Raw genomic sequence first — 17849 nt, 5'->3', positions numbered from 1 at the left:
AAAGAGGCTGAGCTGTTTGGGATCTGTTGAATAGGAAGAAGATTCAAGCAGGGTTTCAGGATTGGCCCCACCAGAGGGAAACTCTTCAGCTTTTGGCCAGTGATAGCTTAGCAAAGTTAAAGAGAATTCCTCTCATTGTGCGGGGAAGGCCTTCTGTGATTCATGAGTGAAAAAGAAAGAAGGAACAGCTGAGGAGAGAGAATCTGACAATGGCTGAAATAGGCAAGAAAGCTATCACTTTTTTGAAAGTCCAGAAATATTTCCTTAACATACAAGCTCTGCCCAGCCATATTCTTCCCTTGACATTCCTGTGGGTTCTGCTTTTATTCCCCCTTCCTTGTAGGAACAGCTACTGTGGGGCACTAGGGACAATGAACAGGTTGGGAGACTGTGGTGAGTGAGTGGCAGAGATGGCAGAGGCTCAGCTCAAATCCCCTCAATCAATCCCCTCTGTCCACTTGGAGGAGCCTATTATGCCTGAGAGGACTAGACCAGATTTCTCTTAGATACTCACAAACCCATTGCTTTAGGCAGGCTTGTCGACTCATGGAATACTTCTTCAAATAAGTAAATGATAAGATATTGATTATAGCCATTTCAATAATAAATGAATCAGTGCTGATTCCATGGCTCTGATTCTTCTTATACTCTATACCATTTCAACAACATTATTTTTATTGTTTCTTCACCTAGTTGTACTGAATTTTAGAAGCTGTTTTGGGGTGGTATAACTTACAGGGAGACTCAGTCAACTCCTCTGTGTTTTAATTAGGTGTCAAGTGACGGACGGTTGTTTAGCATGAAGCCACTATCTGGACCCCTCTTGACCGTGACTTTGTTTGGGAGAATATATGAGAAGGACCAGACATTAAAGGCTTCATCAGATCCCAGGTCACAAGTACCAGGAGTAATGCTCTTAGTCATAATACCAATTGTGTGCTCATTAAGTTGGTAGAATATTTTCATTTGTTCTCTTTTATTTTGTGTAATTTAAAAAATGATGGATGAGAAAAGAATGAAGACCATAACAGTGGTCATGGTCTCTTGTACAAGCAAATACAAGTATATTTTCATATATAGTTCACTGTTTTTTAGACACACACACACACACACACCCCAGATAATAGATGCCGGATAAACTGTGACAGAATTTTGAAAGTAAAATCTATAAAATGAGAGTAACAGTTTTACCCATATTTTACAGGATTTCTTGGGGTGAGAATTAAATAATTGAATACATTTAAAGTCCTTAGGCAAGTTTCTGGGTCTGGTATGTGTGCTAGCTATTATAACTGTGTGACTATCACAATAAAAGCACGTGTGATATATTTATTGCTAAAGTTATATTACTTCTGATTGTCTAAAGTGTAAACATTTTCTCATGGCTTAGCCACCATGCATATTTCAGTTAGAAAATCAGTGAACTCAACCTTAGCAAATTGGTTTTGGCTCCATACCTAGCAATAATGTACTCTAGAAGGCAACTAGGCTTGCACCTAGGAATCTATTAGCACTTCTTCACATTTTTGCACATTTTTCAGTATGTCTGTAGTGTTTGCCTATTTTATCAGCCTACGAGCATATTAATAGGGTGGTTCTAAACCAAGCACTTACTGAATTTGATTTTGTGAAGCCTGTGAGCTAAGAAAGTTTCTAAGTGGTTGAAAACCAAAGAAGAGTAAAATGAAGAATAATATTTTGTGACACATGAAAATGATCTGAAACTCAGTTTCAGTCTCCATACCTAAAGCTTGATTGAACACACCGCATTCTTTAAGTATTGTTGATGGCTGTTCCTATGCTATGGTGCTGAAGTTGGGTTGTTATGACACAGACCCTATGGCCAGAAAAGCTGCAAATATTTACTGCCTGGCCTTTAATAGAAACAGTTTGTTGACTCCTGCTCTGAAGTGTTAAGTAACAATGGAGTTTAGTATTGAAAACCTTTAAAACATCTCAGTGGGCAAATTGCCTTAAGTGTCTGTCTTGTAATTCTTTCATAAAAGGAGGAATAAGATCGTTTTATTTGCTTTGTATGATATGCCATCACAGATACACATACACACAAAAGATTACCCTGATTAACTTACAACCAAATGTGCTAAGTAGATTAATGCCCCAAATAAGTGAAGATAATTTTTGAACATGATTGATATTTATTTACTATAAGATACACAAAAGTCTTTGTTTTTTTTTGCATTTAATATGTTCTAAAATTCTGAGAGAATGCATATTAGTTTTTATTTTCAAAATTTTCCTGGAAATCAACTGAGAACTACTGATATGAACATACTATCTGATAATTTCCCCTGTGGCAAACTTACTAGCCTGTTTCAAAGTGATTTTTCTTAAGTTAAATGTTACAAGTAGTGAATCTATTTTTTTCAAAATGGTATTTACTACATCTGTACCCAGCTCTGATTACTTGTTCATTCTGGATTTCTTTAAGCCATATGTAGTATTTTATGATAGTTTTGATATGCTTTTTAACTGTAATTTTTATTTCCTCTGCATAATTCAATGATGCTCTTTTAAATACACACATGGAATCATGGAAATTCTCCATGATTAACTACTGTTTTGTGCTATTGATTCTTGAATCTTCTTTCCTTCTTTCTTTCTTTTCTTTTTTCTCTTTCTTTCTTGTCTTTCTTCTTTCTTTTCTTTCTTTTCTTTCTTTCTTTCTTTCTTTTCTTTTCTTTCTTTCTTTCTTTCTTTCTCTCTCTCTCTTTCTTCCTTCCTTCCTTCCTTCCTTCTTCCTTCCTTCCTCCCTCCCTCCCTCCCTCCCTCCCTCCCTCCCTCCCTCCCTCCTTCCCTCTTCCCTTCTCCCTTCCCTCCCCTCTCTCTTCTCTCTCTCTCTCTCTGTCTTTCTGAGAGAGAGCACATGAGTGGGAGGGAGGAGCAGAGGGAGAGAATCTTAAGCATTCTCCTCACCTGGTGCAGAATCCGATGTGGGGCTTAATCTCATGACCCTGAGATCATGATCTGAGCCGAAATCAAGAATTGGATGGTTAACTGACTGAGCCACCTGGGTGCCCCTGATTCTTGTATTATTTCTTATACAATTTCTGAGCCTTGTCACTTATAAATTTGAATCCATTCCCACTTGTACTGTAACATATCTCTTATTCAGCTCTGCTTTAAGTCTTCCAATGATTTTACTTATTTGCTCTTTTAGTTTATCCAAACAATATATTTCAAGTCTCATAGACTGAATTTTGTGCCCTCTCAAATTCATATATTGAAGTTGAACTTCACACCTCAGACTGTGACTATATTTGAAGATAGGGTCTTTAAAGAGGTAAAATGACAGCATTAGGGTGGACCCTAAACCAATATCACTGGTGTTCTTGTAAGAAGAGAGGACTAGGACATAGACATGCACAGAGTGGAAACTATATGAAAACACAAAGGAAGATGGACATCTACAAGGCAAGGATAGAGGCCCTCAGAAGAATCAACCCTGCTGATACCAATTTGATTTATATTTCTAGCCTCCAGAATCTTGAAACAATAAATTTTTGTTGTTTAAGCTAATCCATGGTACTTTATTATGGCAGCCCTAGCAAACGAATACAAATTCCAATCCCCTTCTTTTGTATTTCCACCACAAATTGAATCTTATACAAAATGGTTACCTGGTTAAGGATATCTAGCTAGCCAGGTTCCCCAAGACTCAACTAGATCCTCTTAGAGAAGCACTGGTGATGAACTGATAGTGAAACCATCAGACATTGAAAATCTTCTGGAGTTTGGAAATCAGAAAATCACATTGATGAAATCATGTAATTAATCTGACCTTAAGTGTTCCTTTTCAGTAAGAGCAGAATCTGTTGACATTATACAATTTAGTGAAATGAAGAACACTTTTTAATTCAAAGCATCTCTCAACTGGTAGACAATCCACATAGCCCTGAAATTGCCCAATGCTGTACAAAACATGCCCTTCTGGAAAAGAGAGCGGGGATCCATACCAGCAATACAGCATTTTGAAATAAACATTTTTGTGGCAGGTGTTTTTCTTAAAAAATACTATAATAAATATTTGAGTAAAATTCATCTGGTGATTTTTGGGTGACATTAACTGACTTCCAAAAAAAGACCCAGTAGAAAATAAACCCCTGGGAATTTAGGAACAGCAATCATCATGGCAAGCACTAATACCATCATACAAGTTCAGTTTAAAGAAGAAAATTGTTGTAGTGGTGATAAGTTCAAAGTATTAAAGCTTCAAAAACTTTGCGTGCTTTTTTCTGTTCAATTTTGACAATTATATTAGCTATCCATTGTAGCACTGGATAATTACTGTCAATGTAAGAGCTTAAAACAACATTTATTATCTTACACAGTTTCTACGAGTCAGGATGTTCTGGTTTAAGGTCTCTCTTAAAGTTGTCATCAACCTGCCCAGTGTGGTGCAGTCATCTCAAATTCTGTTGGAGCTGAAGACTCTGATTCTAAGCTCACTCACATAGATGTTAATGGGCCTCAGTTTCTTGCTGGAAGTTGGCTGATGCCTTTGTTCCTTATGCGTGGGCTGCCTGAAAGTTTTCACAACAATGCAACTGGCATCTCCTAGAGTGAGTGATGAGATAGGTAGAATAGAAGTAGAAAGAGAGAGAAAAACAGAGATGAAAGGATGGAAATTTCAGTCTTTTATAGCTTAATTGTGGAAGTTATATCATTTCTGTCATATGCTATTAGTCACACAGACCAACAGTGGTATGATGTGGGAGTGAATCACACAAAGGTGAGAATATCAAGAGGCAAGGATCAAATATACTCCCAATATTTATATCTGAAAGGTATTGGGCAATTTCTACAATTACTTTCTATAACAAAGATTAAATAATTTAATGATTTCTGCTTCTGATGCTCAAATTGATTGGATTAACTCATTTGTGGCAATACTATCTTCTCCAGATATATACCTGTCACTTTTATATTCACTTCTTAGAATCCTACTTTATAAGAGAATGAATATACACTGAAAAGTAAAATAGTATAAATGGCATAAATTCCAGGATCATTAATTCATGAAATGACACTACTTGGGAAAAGGGTCTTAAGAACATCAGCATATTTATTTAACTGTGTTTTTTTTTTTTTTTAATCAGCAAGGATTTTTTTTCTAATAATCTATAAAAATATATAGTGGAAGTGGAAAAAATTGAAATAATTGAAATGTTCTGAATATCAAGATGAATATGGAAAAAATTATCTAGAAAACAGCACACTGTGGGAAATTCACTATTGTAAATTGTTGCCCTAGTTTATCCCTCTTCTCCCCTCCCAATGGGAAAACAAATAAACTAAAAGAGATGTACTGGGTCATCCTCTGTTCTGGGACCTTGGGCAGAGGGGGCGGGCAGTAAGAAATCGAGTATAAATACCCAAAGGCTGCCCCCTATAGCTCCAAGTGCATGCAAAACCTGGGTCAGAGATTCCAGTTCAATAAGAAATTAACATTCAAGGTGAAGTGTCTTAGGATAGGTTCAAAAAGACTATCCTTCCTGAAATGTAGAAGCTGAATTCCCCTATATTCCATTCTTCTATTTGTCGTGGCCAAAGAATAGATATCCAGACAATCCTCTAAAACTCCTCCCTGTAATAGTTATGAAAATATTCAGGGTTGGTGTCATCAGGATGATTTTATTTATCAACCTATTTTCTGAAAAAAGTTTTAAGAGATTTATGAGACCTGCTAGCATTTGGTCTGTTCTCAGGGCTTTGAACTGAACACAATTTTTGAAGTATCACTTTGCTTTTTGGGCTCCATACAATATTAGTTTCTGTAACTATTATTTACTGGGTTTCTAAATTCCAGGGGCTAAGCTAGGCCCATAAAATATAAATGCTTCAGCTGATACTTAGATATAAGTGGCCTGAGATATAGTATTTAGCACTGATGTAGAGAACTGTATGAAGATTTCTATAGAGTCACTTGACTTGCTACTAGATTCCACACCCAAGGATTGCTGCATGTCTTTTTCAAGGCTAGTAAAAGACATTGTTGTCATATCCACTACTTATACCCTGTCTGCTAATACAGCCAAGAAATTGACAAATTGTATAAAGGTTTTTTTTTTTTTTTTTTGATGGGGAGAGAGTTCTGTTCCCTGTCTGGTTCTCTATACTGCAAGCTCTACACTCAGTTGTCTCAATGCCACCAGAAATGTCTCAATGCCACTCTGGGAAATTGAGCCACTTTAATTAAATTCCACCAAAGACGTTTTATAAATCAGAGTGTTTCTAGTTCTCTGCATAATGAGGGAAATAAAAGAAAAGAAAAGAAATAAAAGTCTTCCTGGGACGCCCGAATACATTTGACCTCTGAACAATATGGGTTTGAACTGTGTGGGTTTGCTTACACTCACATTTTGGACGAATACACTGCTGCAGATGTAATCTTTCTTCTTTATGATTTTCATGATAACATTTTCTTTTCTCTAGCTTATTTATTGTAATAACACAATATATAATACATATAACATGCAAAATATGTGTTATATGACTGTGTTAATAGGTAAGACTTCCAGTCAAACAGTAGGATATTAATAGTTAAGTTTCTGGAAAGTCAAAAGTTATACATAGATTTTCAACTCTATGGAGGGTCAGCAGTTGACATTACAGTTGAATCTTGTAATACACATAGCTCTGCTTGCTAAAAGATAGTATGGCCACCCGAATGACTCAATCAGTTGAGCAACTGACTCCTGGTTTTCTGCTAAGGTCATGATCTCATGGGTTGTGAAATGGAGCCCTGAGTTGGGCTCTGTACTCACTGGGAGTCTGCTTGGGGATTCTCTCCCTCTGCTCCTTCCTAATGCCCATATATGTACACACCCTCTGTCTCTCTAAAATGAATAAAATAATTTCTTTAAAAAATGATAATAAAGGACATTTATCTTCTTGTGGAATACTTTTCAGGAGGCCATGATAGTTTGCTGAATCAGTTTTCTTCACAATAGAAATGGTGCTGCCCAACTGACCATATGCATGGCCTATGCAGGAAAGGCTTAGTCCCAGACAATGCCTAGGCTATGCTGTGATTTCAGGGACCTGAAGTCTCATTCTTTAAACCAATGCCTTTTTCCTGTCTGCTAAAAATTCCTTAAGTTGAGACATTCTTTTATGCATTGAAGATCTGGTTTGTTTGAGTCCTTTCAATGACAAGTATCTCTGGGCATGGTCATATTTGCTTAGCTGTTGAAAACTTGGGCTCATTGATGACCATTCACTGAAAAGATGAGCTCTACAATGGAAAGAAACATTAGGGCATCTGAGAATAATGAAAAGTGGAAAGACCTCAGATAAAATCTTTGCTGTATTTACAGTAAAAAAATCAAAGAAAGGAGAAGGCTCTCCATATCAGAGAATTCTCCTTAAGTCTAAGACATCTCTGGAATAGTTTCCAAGTAACAACCAGTTATGCCTATGATAACCCTGCAGAGAGTTTTATTTATATGATTTCTTGCTCTGACAACGTTGCTTTCATTTTATGTCAGTAGGCAACAGCTGCAAATGTAAAATTCAAGTGGAATTGTTGAGACTTTGCTATTCCTTATTTTTGCCTCAACCAACTTATTTTTTTCCCACTGAACATGACATTTATAAACCTTTGGTATCTTCTGTGTAGCAGAATGGAAGGAAGGATCTTACCAGTAAAATGGTTTTGAATCCTCATCATTTTGCTTTGGTTGGTGATATGAAACCCCATAGTATCTCTTCTATAATCTAGATCAGGAGTCAGTAAACTGTGTCTTGCAAATAAAGTTTTATTGGACACAACCACACCCATTCATTTATGTAACATCTATGACGATGGGAGAGAGAGGCAGAGGTAGAGGCAGACTGCACTAAGCAGGGAGCTGGATCCCAGGACCCCAAGATCATGACCTGAGCCAAAGGCAAATGCTTAACCGACTGAGTCACACAGGTGCCCCAGTTCAGAGCATTTAAATTTATCAGCGTTGATACCCTGATTTCCCCTGTGAGAACTGTCCTCAAACCTATCCTGAACCCTTCTTACCACACTCTGTTATGCAGAAACCCTTCTTCCCATACTGTTCTCATAAGCGATTTTGTGTTAAATGTCTATTAATGTTAGTGGATATAATCTTCTGAGAACTGTATTTCATTCATTGTTTACATAAAAGCACTGTGGGAAATGTGAGTTAAAGGATACAATTCCAATCAATTATTATAATAAAGTACAACAGAAAATATAATACTATAATACTTACATTTCAAAAGAAAACTTCCAGAGAGAATGCCTTAATCCAAAGAAGCTTCTATAGAGAGGTGATTTCAGGTACACTTGCTCATTACTGGGCAAGATGGCTTAGGGCAGATTATTAGGTTTATGGCATTCAAATTATATCCCATCATTCTATCTAATTGTTTAGCTGTAATATAGTTGTATTCATTTGATGTGGGTTTTTTTTTTTAAGATTTTATTTATTTATTCACGAGAAACATAGAGAAAGAGGCAGAGACACAGGCAGAAGGAGAAGCAGGCTCCCTGCGGGAGGCTGGATGAGGGACTCGATCCCCAAACCGGGATCATGCCCTGAGCCTAAGGCCGATGGTCAACCACTGAGCCACCCAGGCATCCCTTATGTGATGTGTTGAAGCCAGAGGACTATAGAATATCTAGCCTGAAAACTAAAGAGAATTGACCACACTTATAATAGGAGAAGGTAGTCTGAAAAGACTCACTGAAGCATGACTTTGCAAAGTGAGCCATAGATGTAGAAGCTGAGAAACGAGAGTATCAAGACAAACCAATAGGTTTGATGGCAGTTCAGGATTAGAATGTAAACTCTTTTACCTTGACGGTAAGAACTCAGTCTTATTCATTACATTATAAATACTGAACTCTGTGTCTGCCATGTAGGAGTAAAGGATGCTTCCTACTGAGTGGAGGAATAAATAAATGAATGAATGTATGGAAAATCAGGGATTAAAGAAATTGAAAGATTGTCTATGTATGGGGCATTAATTAACTGACTCAGTTTTTGCTATAGACTTAGGTCATGATATCAGGGTCATGACATTGGGCTCTATGTGCATTGAGCATGCAGTCTACTTGATTCTCTTTCTCTGTCCCTTTACCCTTCCACCTGGTCACACATGCATGTGCTCTCTCTCACTAAAAAAAAAAGGAAGAAAGAAAGAAAGAAAGAAAGAAAGAAAGAAAGAAAGAAAGAAAGAAAGAGAAAGAAAGAAAGAAAGAAAGAAGAAAGAAGAAGAAAGAAAGAAAGAAAGAAAGAAAGAAAGAAAGAAAGAAAGAAAGAAAGAAAGAAGAAAGAAAGAAATGGCCCTATTTTCAAGATTATCTATGTCAATCTGTTCACTTTACAGATAAAAATTCTAAGTCCCGGATATGCTGTCTGATGAGAGGCAGTATTTTGAGCAAGGACTGAAAGATAAAAATTCCAAGGTCAGGGAAAGTCAACATGATCAGGTATCAGTTCTACACACACAACCATTAAATCAGTTAATTTTATTTGTATAATTTATGTAAGAAAATGTTTGCAGTACAGCATTATTTAATCTATTTAAAATAAATCTCTAACAAATATAAATAATAACTATTACAAGGCAGTTATATTAATAAAAGATAAAATGCTAAGGAAGAAAAGGGATGAGGGAAATTAATTTGGATGAGAAGGGGAGAAGAACACATGAATTGGGTTTTGGAAGATGAGTAAAATGTGACACATTGGTGTTATGGGCTGAACAGTGTTCCTTCCAGATTCATAGGCTGAAGCTCTAGCCCACACAAAGCCTCATTTGACTGCATTTGGAAACAGAGCTTTTAAAATGATGATAAAGTTACAGTGATGCTGATAGGGTGGGCCCCAATGTGATCTAACCAGTGTCTTTGTAAGAAGAAGAATTTGGACACACAGACACCAGTGATGTGCAAGACCTTGTGAGGACACAGTGAGAAGGCAGTCCTACTGTAAGCCCTGGAGATGGGCCAGAGGAGACACCACACCTACTTACACTGTAATCTTTAACTTCCAGTTTCAAAATTATGAGAACACAAATGTCTGTTGTTGGAACTCAGTCTGTGATACTTGTTATGGAAGCCCTAGCAAACTAATTCTACTAGAAAGAGGAGAAAGAGCAAGATGGGAGAGTTCCTCTTATTTTTAATGCTCATCATTTCTCATATTTCTGACCCCATCACAACCATCTCCCTGAGCCTCATATTCCTCCTCTTTGGTGTTTACTCTTTCTTTTGCTCTGGTCTGACCTAGAAGCTGACAAATTCTTTCATGCATATTCTAATAAAACTAATGAATGCTACTGCTGGGGAAATATAGATAAAAACACCATCTTCTCTCAACCCAAAAAAACACACCACAAAGGTAGAAGAGAAAGAAAATCATCTTGTTAGTGAATAAGCATTGAACCAGAATGTGATGCACGCCAAGGGCAATCTGCTACAAAATTGCAAAGAGAACAAAATCTCACTCTTTTACATAGTCAAGCAGAGACCCCATTCCATACATTGTGACAGCCAATTTTATGTGTCACTTTGGCTATGTCATGAGGTGCCCAGGTATTTGGTAAAACATTATTCTGTGTGTTTCTGTAAGGATATTTTTGGATGAGATTAATTTTGAAATCGATAGATTGAGTAAAGCATATTGTCCTCTCTAATATGGATGGGCTCCATCCAGTCTGTTGAGGGACTCAACAGAACAAAAAGGCAGACCCTCCCTGAGGAAGAGAAGGTTCTCTTTGCCTGATTGCCTTTGAATCAGGACATTGGCTTTTTTCTGCCTTGGACTCAGACTGAAACATTGGATTTTTCTGGATCTTGAGCCTGCTATCCTTCAGATTGAAACCACACTATTGGGATCCCTGGGTGGCGCAGCGGTTTAGCGCCTGCCTTTGGCCCAGGGCGCGATCCTGGAGACCCGGGATCGAATCCCAAGTCGGGCTCCCGGTGCGTGGAGCCTGCTTCTCCCTCTGCCTGTGTCTCTGCCTCTCTCTCTCACTGTGTGTCTATCATAAATAAATAAAAATTTAAAAAAAAAAAAAAAAAAAAAGAAACCACACTATTGACTCTCCTGGGTCTCCAACTGCCTGGATCCCCTTGCAGATCCTGAGCCTGGTCAGCCTTTATAATTGCATAAGCCAGTTTCCTATAATAAGTCTCTTCTATGTATATATACAACCTATTGGTTCTTTCTCTGGAGAACGCTGACTAATGCATGTTCTCAAGATAAAAAATCACTAGTCCTCAAGTGAAAGTGCTGACAGTATTGTTTGTCCCACATATTTCATCTTAAATTCACTTGGTAGTTGAGATGACCATCTGTGTTAGCTATTTTACTTTAAGCAAAGGAAAAACAGGCCGTTTATGATAAGAGGTAGTCTTGCAGAAGTGTCTACTGAGGTAAGTTGCATCCACAGAAACTGGGAAATAAAGATATCTTCCTTAATGATTACATTTCAAAGAGACATTCTCTGGTCCTTGAGCAAGACATTCCTGGGTCATAAAATTGGCAAGAGGATTACTAAGCTTTTAAAAACATTTACATACATTTCAAAGAGACTGGGAAAAAACTTGCAAGTCTTCTAAAGTAAATGCTTTAAGAAAAGGGAGTGGGCAGGTTGCTGTGGGGAGTCTCTTATTTTCAACAAGGAGAATTAAGCATTTGATTTTTAATTTATATTTGTCCTTCTCTGAACCTCCCATTCCTTCAAACTAATATTCCATTTTCCACCTTTCTTTCACTGTCACATGTCTCAAAAAATTAATTTTAATCTGGCTACCACTATTTTCTCACTACACATTATCTTCCTTATCTCATGAATCTAGCTTTTTTCTGACCCCTCTCCATGGCCCATATTGCTGCATTGACATTGCTCTAAAATCATTAATGACAACTTTCTTTATCCTCTGAGCTTATTCTTGGTCCATGTCCTTACTTTGTCACTTTGTAGTATTTTACACTATGACTCCATCTGAAGCATTCTTCTTTCCCCCTTGACTGCAATGGTCTATTTTTTCTTCTCCACCCTTAAGAAATATCTTTCACACAGTTCCATCTTCCACTCTCTTTCTCTCTCTCTCTGGGATTTTTTTTAGTCTTCTAATACAGACAACTTCAATTGTTACCATAAGAATGATGCTTTCCGAATCACACCACAGATTCTGATTCCTCTTGTGCTATAGACCTAAATATTCAGTGAATCTGCTAGAAATTTCAGGGAGTCAATTGACCAGTCATTATTGAGCACATACTATGTGCCAGGTCCTGGGAACACAGCAGTGAACAAAGCCTATCTGGTCTCTGTCTTCATCGAATTCACGACATCCACAGGAGTGTCCCACTCCAGTTCCAGGTCAACAGGCAAACTGGAAGCATATCCAGTGACATGGATTATGCCATCATCAAAAATCATTCAGTGATGGAACAGATAAACAACCAACCCTTCATTTTATAATTGGGAAACTCATGTTCACAGAAGTTTGGCAACATGCCCATGTATAGAGTTTTCAGTAAAACTGAGAAGTGGATAATTGTTCTTTTATTTCTAATCCTAGCATATGCCCATTCTATCAGGCAGTGCCTTTTTGCTTTCCTGAAGTCCCCCTTTTTCCCAAAGAGTGTAATTTGAAGTTGTTTTTCCTGCAAAAATTAGTTAGGAGAGTCTTCGTTCTTATGACTGAGAATATCATTTAAACCAGGATGCCTTCATAGATCAATGGAACAGAATAGAGAATCCAGAAGTGGACCCTCAACTTTATGGTCAACTAATATTCAATAAAGGAGGAAAGACTATCCACTGGAAGAAAGACAGTCTTTTCAATAAATGGTGCTGGGAAAATTGGACATCCACATGCAGAAGAATGAAACTAGACCACTCTCTTTCACCATACACAAAGATAAACTCAAAATGGATGAAAGATCTAAATGTGAGACAAGATTCCTTCAAAATCCTAGAGGAGAACACAAGCAACACCCTTTTTGAACTCGGCCACAGTAACTTCTTGCAAGATACATCCACGAAGGCAAAAGAAACAAAAGCAAAAATGAACTATTGGGACTTCATCAAGATAAGAAGCTTTTGCACAGCAAAGGATACAGTCAACAAAACTAAAAGACAACCTACAGAATGGGAGAAGATATTTGCAAATGACGTATCAGATAAAGGGATAATTTCCAAGATCTATAAAGAACTTCTTAAACTCAACAGCACAGAAACAAACAATCCAATCATGAAATGGGCAAAAGACATGAAGAGAAATCTCACAGAGGAAGACATAGACATGGCCAACATGCACATGAGAAAATGCTCTGCATCACTTGCCATCAGGGAAATACAAATCAAAACCACAATGAGATACCACCTCACCCCAGTGAGAATGGGGAACATTAACAAGGCAGGAAACCACAAATGTTGGAGAGGATGTGGAGAAAAGGGAACTCTCTTACACTGTTGGTGGGAATGTGAACTGGTGCAGCCACTCTGGAAAACTGTGTGGAGGTTCCTCAAAGAGTTAAAAAGAGACCTGCCCTACGACCCAGCAATTGCACTGCTGGGGATTTACCCCAAAGATACAGATGTAATGAAACGCCAGGACACCTGCACCCCGATGTTTATAGCAGCAATGTCTACAATAGCCAAACTGTGGAAGGAGCCTCGGCGTCCATCGAAAGATGAATGGATAAAGAAGATGTGGTTTATGTATACAATGGAATATTACTCAGCCATTAGAAATGACAAATGCCCACCATTTGCTTCGATGTGGATGGAACTGGAGGGTATTATGCTGAGTGAAATAAGTCAATCGGAGAAGGACAAACATTATATGTTCTCATTCATTTGGGGAATATAAATAATAGTGAAAGGGAATAGAAGGGAAGGGAGAAGAAATGGGTAGGAAATATCAGAAAGGGAGACAGAACATAAAAACTCCTAACTCTGGGAAACGAACTAGGGGTGGTGGAAGGGGAGGAGGGTGAGGGGTGGGGGTGACTGGGTGGCGGGCACTGATGGGGGCACTTGACGGGATGAGCACTGGGTGTTATTCTGTATGTTGGCAAATTGAACACCAATAAAAAATAAATTTATTATAAAAAAATAAATAAATAAACCAGGATGTCTTGACCTTGGTACCATTGTCATTTGGGGCTGGATAATTGTTGTGAGGACTGCCCCATGCATTATAAGATGTTTAGCAGCATCCCGGGCCTCTACTTGCTAGATGACCATAGCACCCTCCCGGTTCTACATCCTCCAGTTGTGATGATCAAAAATGTCTCGGGATATTGCCTAATGTTCCCTGGGGGGCATCTTACCACCTTTGAGAACCAATGCTCTAGCCTGTGTCAGTGGTGAGACTTTCATTTCTCTCAAAGATCTTTTTTCATTTCTAAGAAAATGTGAATAGAAAGAAAGCAGTAATATTACTCTATTTACTCTTTCCTGTCTTTGCATAGTCTGTTTCATTAAATTTTTTCATCCTTTAGGAGCAAATGACATATCAGATAAAGACCTAGATTCCAAGATCTATAAAGAACCTATTAAACTCCACAGCAAAGAAACAAACAACTCAATCATGAATTGGGAAAAAGACATGAACAGAAATTTCACCAAAGAAGACACACAGATGGCCAACAAGCACATGGGAAAATGCTCCGCATCACTGGCCATCAGGGAAATACAAATCAAAACCCCGATGAGATATCACCTCACACCAGTGAGAATGGGGAAAATTAACAAGATAGGAAACCACAAATGTTGGAGAGGATGTGGAGAAAGGGGAACCCTCTTGCACTGTTGGTGGGAATGTGAACTGGTGCAGCCACTCTGGTAAGCTGTCTGGAGGTTCCTCAATGAGTTTCAAATAGAGCTACCCTATGACCCAGTAATTGCACTGCTGGAGGTTTACCCCAAACATAGAGGTGTAGTGAAAAGCTGAGACACCTTCACCCCAATGTTTATAGCAGCAATGTCCACAATAGCCAAACTGTGGAAGGAGCCTTGGTGTCCATCGATGTGGTCTATATATACAGTGGAATATTCCTCAGCCATTAGAAACCACGAATACCCTCCATTTGCTTCAACTTGGATAGAACTGGAGAGTATTATGCTGAGTGAAGTAAGTCAATTGGAGAAGGACAAAGATTACATGGTTTCATACGGGGAATATAAGAAATAGTGATAAGTATTATAGGGGAAAGGAGAGAAAATGAGTGGGAAATATCAGAGAGGATGACAGAAAATGAAAGACTCCTAACTCTGGGAAACAAACAAGGGGTAGTGGAAGGGGAAGTGGGTGGGGGGATGAGGTGACTGGGTGATGGGAATGGAGGGGGGCACTTGAAGGGATGAGCACTGGGTGTTACATGTTTGCAAATCGAACTCCAATAAAAAATATACAAAAATATTTATTTAAAGACATAAATGAGTCTCTACATAAGTGAAGATTGTGGTAAAGATGCTAATTTTCCTCAAAATGAACCATAGATTTAATATAATCTGCATTAAAATCTCATAGGGTGTGCCTGTGCGTTAACAACTTGTCTGAATAATTTGTAAGGAATTACAAAGGGCCATATAAACCTAAACTCCCCAGAGGAAGGAAGAAAAAGAAAAAGGAAGAAGAGGAGAAGGATGAAATGTAGGATGAAGAGACTTTTCTTTACCTCATTTAAAGACTTACTATAAAGTTATAGTAATTTAAAAATACAATGTGGTGTTGATACAGGTAATGGAAACTTCAAAAAGCCTAAAAACATATATTTTCCTATATACATATGGAAATGTGATTTATGATACTTCCAACAACAGATTAATGGAGAATGGCTAGAGGTGTTAGGATAACTACATAGAAAGGATAAATGAAATTGGACCCTGTCTCATCCCACGCACAACAATCCATTCCAGAATTAAGGTGAATTTAAGACCTAGTTATGAAAGGCAAAGCTATAAAACCTATAGAAGACATTTGGAAAATCTTTTTATGATCTCATTATGGAAAAGGATTACTGCTGTCACAAAATAAACAAAGAATAAAGCACATGATTGATAAGTTTGACTACATGAGGAAAAGGAATTTACATGTAACAGAAGTTATCATGAGAAACCAAATATAAGCTACTAGTTGGGGGGAAGATAATTGTTACACATGTAACTGACAAAGAATTAGTGTATGGAGTATGCATAAAACTACAAAATCAATAATTTTTTAAACAATGCTACTTTTTCTAAACCGAGTATAGGCTGTGTGGATACTCACAGTGCTTTTTATGCCTAACATTTGTTCCTTACATATATTCTGTTAAATATTCTATTCAATATTTATCAGGAAGATCATCACCCTGCAATGCATTATGTGCAGTAATAGAACTATGCCTGACTTGCTTTTAGAGATCAGAGAAAAGGTACCATCAGGGTCTGAGTGGCCCTCTAACAGGCAGCTTCAGGAAAGAGTTAGGCTGAGGGATGGCTTTGAAAATGAATATGTAAACAATTTAATGAAGGACAGTCTTTTTCTTTTTAAAGATATATTTATTTGAGAGAGAGTGGGGTAGGGACAGAAGGAGAGGGAGAGAAAGAATCTCAGGCAGACTTCCTGAGTGCAGAGCCTGACCTTGGAGTTTGGGGGGAGCCCCTCAATCCCAGGACCCTGAGATTATGACCTGAGCTAAAACCAAGAGTTGGTCATTTAACTGATTTAGTCACCCAGGCACCCTGATGAAGGACATTCTGAACAGCAGAAATAGAGTGTTCCAAGTCCGGGTTTTGAAAAACCTGATTCTGAAAAGACATAGAATTTTCAGGAAATTTAAGTAACTTGGTGAGGCTGAAATATAATATGCTTGTAGGAGAGGAGTAGGAGATACAGATAGAAAAATAAACAGGACAGACCACAGACAGTGTTTTATGTTAGCCAGGGAATTTGTACATTATGGTGCAAGTAACACAAAAAATACTACAAGATACTTAGAGATGTTCAAGGGGCCAAATATTGGTTTTACATGAATTAGTGGCTACTGTGTGGAGACTGGACTAGAATGGTCAAGACTTGAAGAATGAAACCAGTTGTGAGATTTATCCAGAGTCCATGGAGGGAAAGTTGGCTTCCAAATTAAAATAGATGGGCCACACTGGGCAGGATGTGGGGAATAAAGGTGAGGAGGAGCCAAGGATTCTTCCCAGACTCAGCCTGAGCAATTGCAAGGATAGTGGTGTCTTTCAACAGAGAACATAGGAGGAGAAGGTGGGATAATGGGACAAATTAGTTTAATTTGGTACATATAGAATTTTGGCGTCTGCTGAAGTGGAGACAAAAACACCAGTGTGGGGTAGTTCATGTGGCTCAGCGGTTTAGTGTTGATTTCAGCCCAGGGCGTGATCCCAGAGACCCGGGATCAAGTCCCATGACAGGCTCCCTGCATGGAGCCTGTTTCTCCCTCTGCCTATTTCTGCCTGTCTCTCTCTCTCTGTGTCTCTCATGAATAAATAAATAAAATCTTTAAAAACAAACAAACAATACTAGTGTGTTTTATGTAAGTTGGCCAGACAGGAACAGAAACAGAGGAGGAGGTAGTAAGAGTATGATCACAACAACCTTGAGGATTTGATGTTTGGGCTAAACAGAAAGAGATTTGAGCTCAAAATGGATAGTCAGGGATGTATCTTTAAATTTTCTCTGCAGTATGTAGGTGCCTGGGTGGCTCAGTCAGTTAAGCATTTACCTTTGGTTCAGGTCATGATCCCAGGGTCTTGGGACTGGGCCCTGCTGAGTAGGGAGGCTGCTTCTCCCTCTCTTATTGTGTGCTTCTCTCCTTGTTTGTGTTATCTCCCTG

The 17849-nt window shown here is 38.2% G+C and overlaps 1 pseudogene; it reads left to right on the top strand.

Moving 5' to 3' along the window:
• The window catches only part of LOC118352154 (pantetheinase-like), a 33873-nt pseudogene extending 32545 nt beyond the window's left edge, over positions 1-1328 (top strand).
• Positions 1329-17849: the final 16521 nt, after the last annotated feature.

This window comes from Canis lupus, chromosome 1, assembly GCF_003254725.2.
Source record: "Canis lupus dingo isolate Sandy chromosome 1, ASM325472v2, whole genome shotgun sequence".
In the NCBI taxonomy this organism is placed as follows: Eukaryota; Metazoa; Chordata; class Mammalia; order Carnivora; family Canidae; genus Canis; species Canis lupus.
Note: the sequence above shows the minus strand (reverse complement) of the source record. Positions and strands in the feature narration are given on the sequence as shown.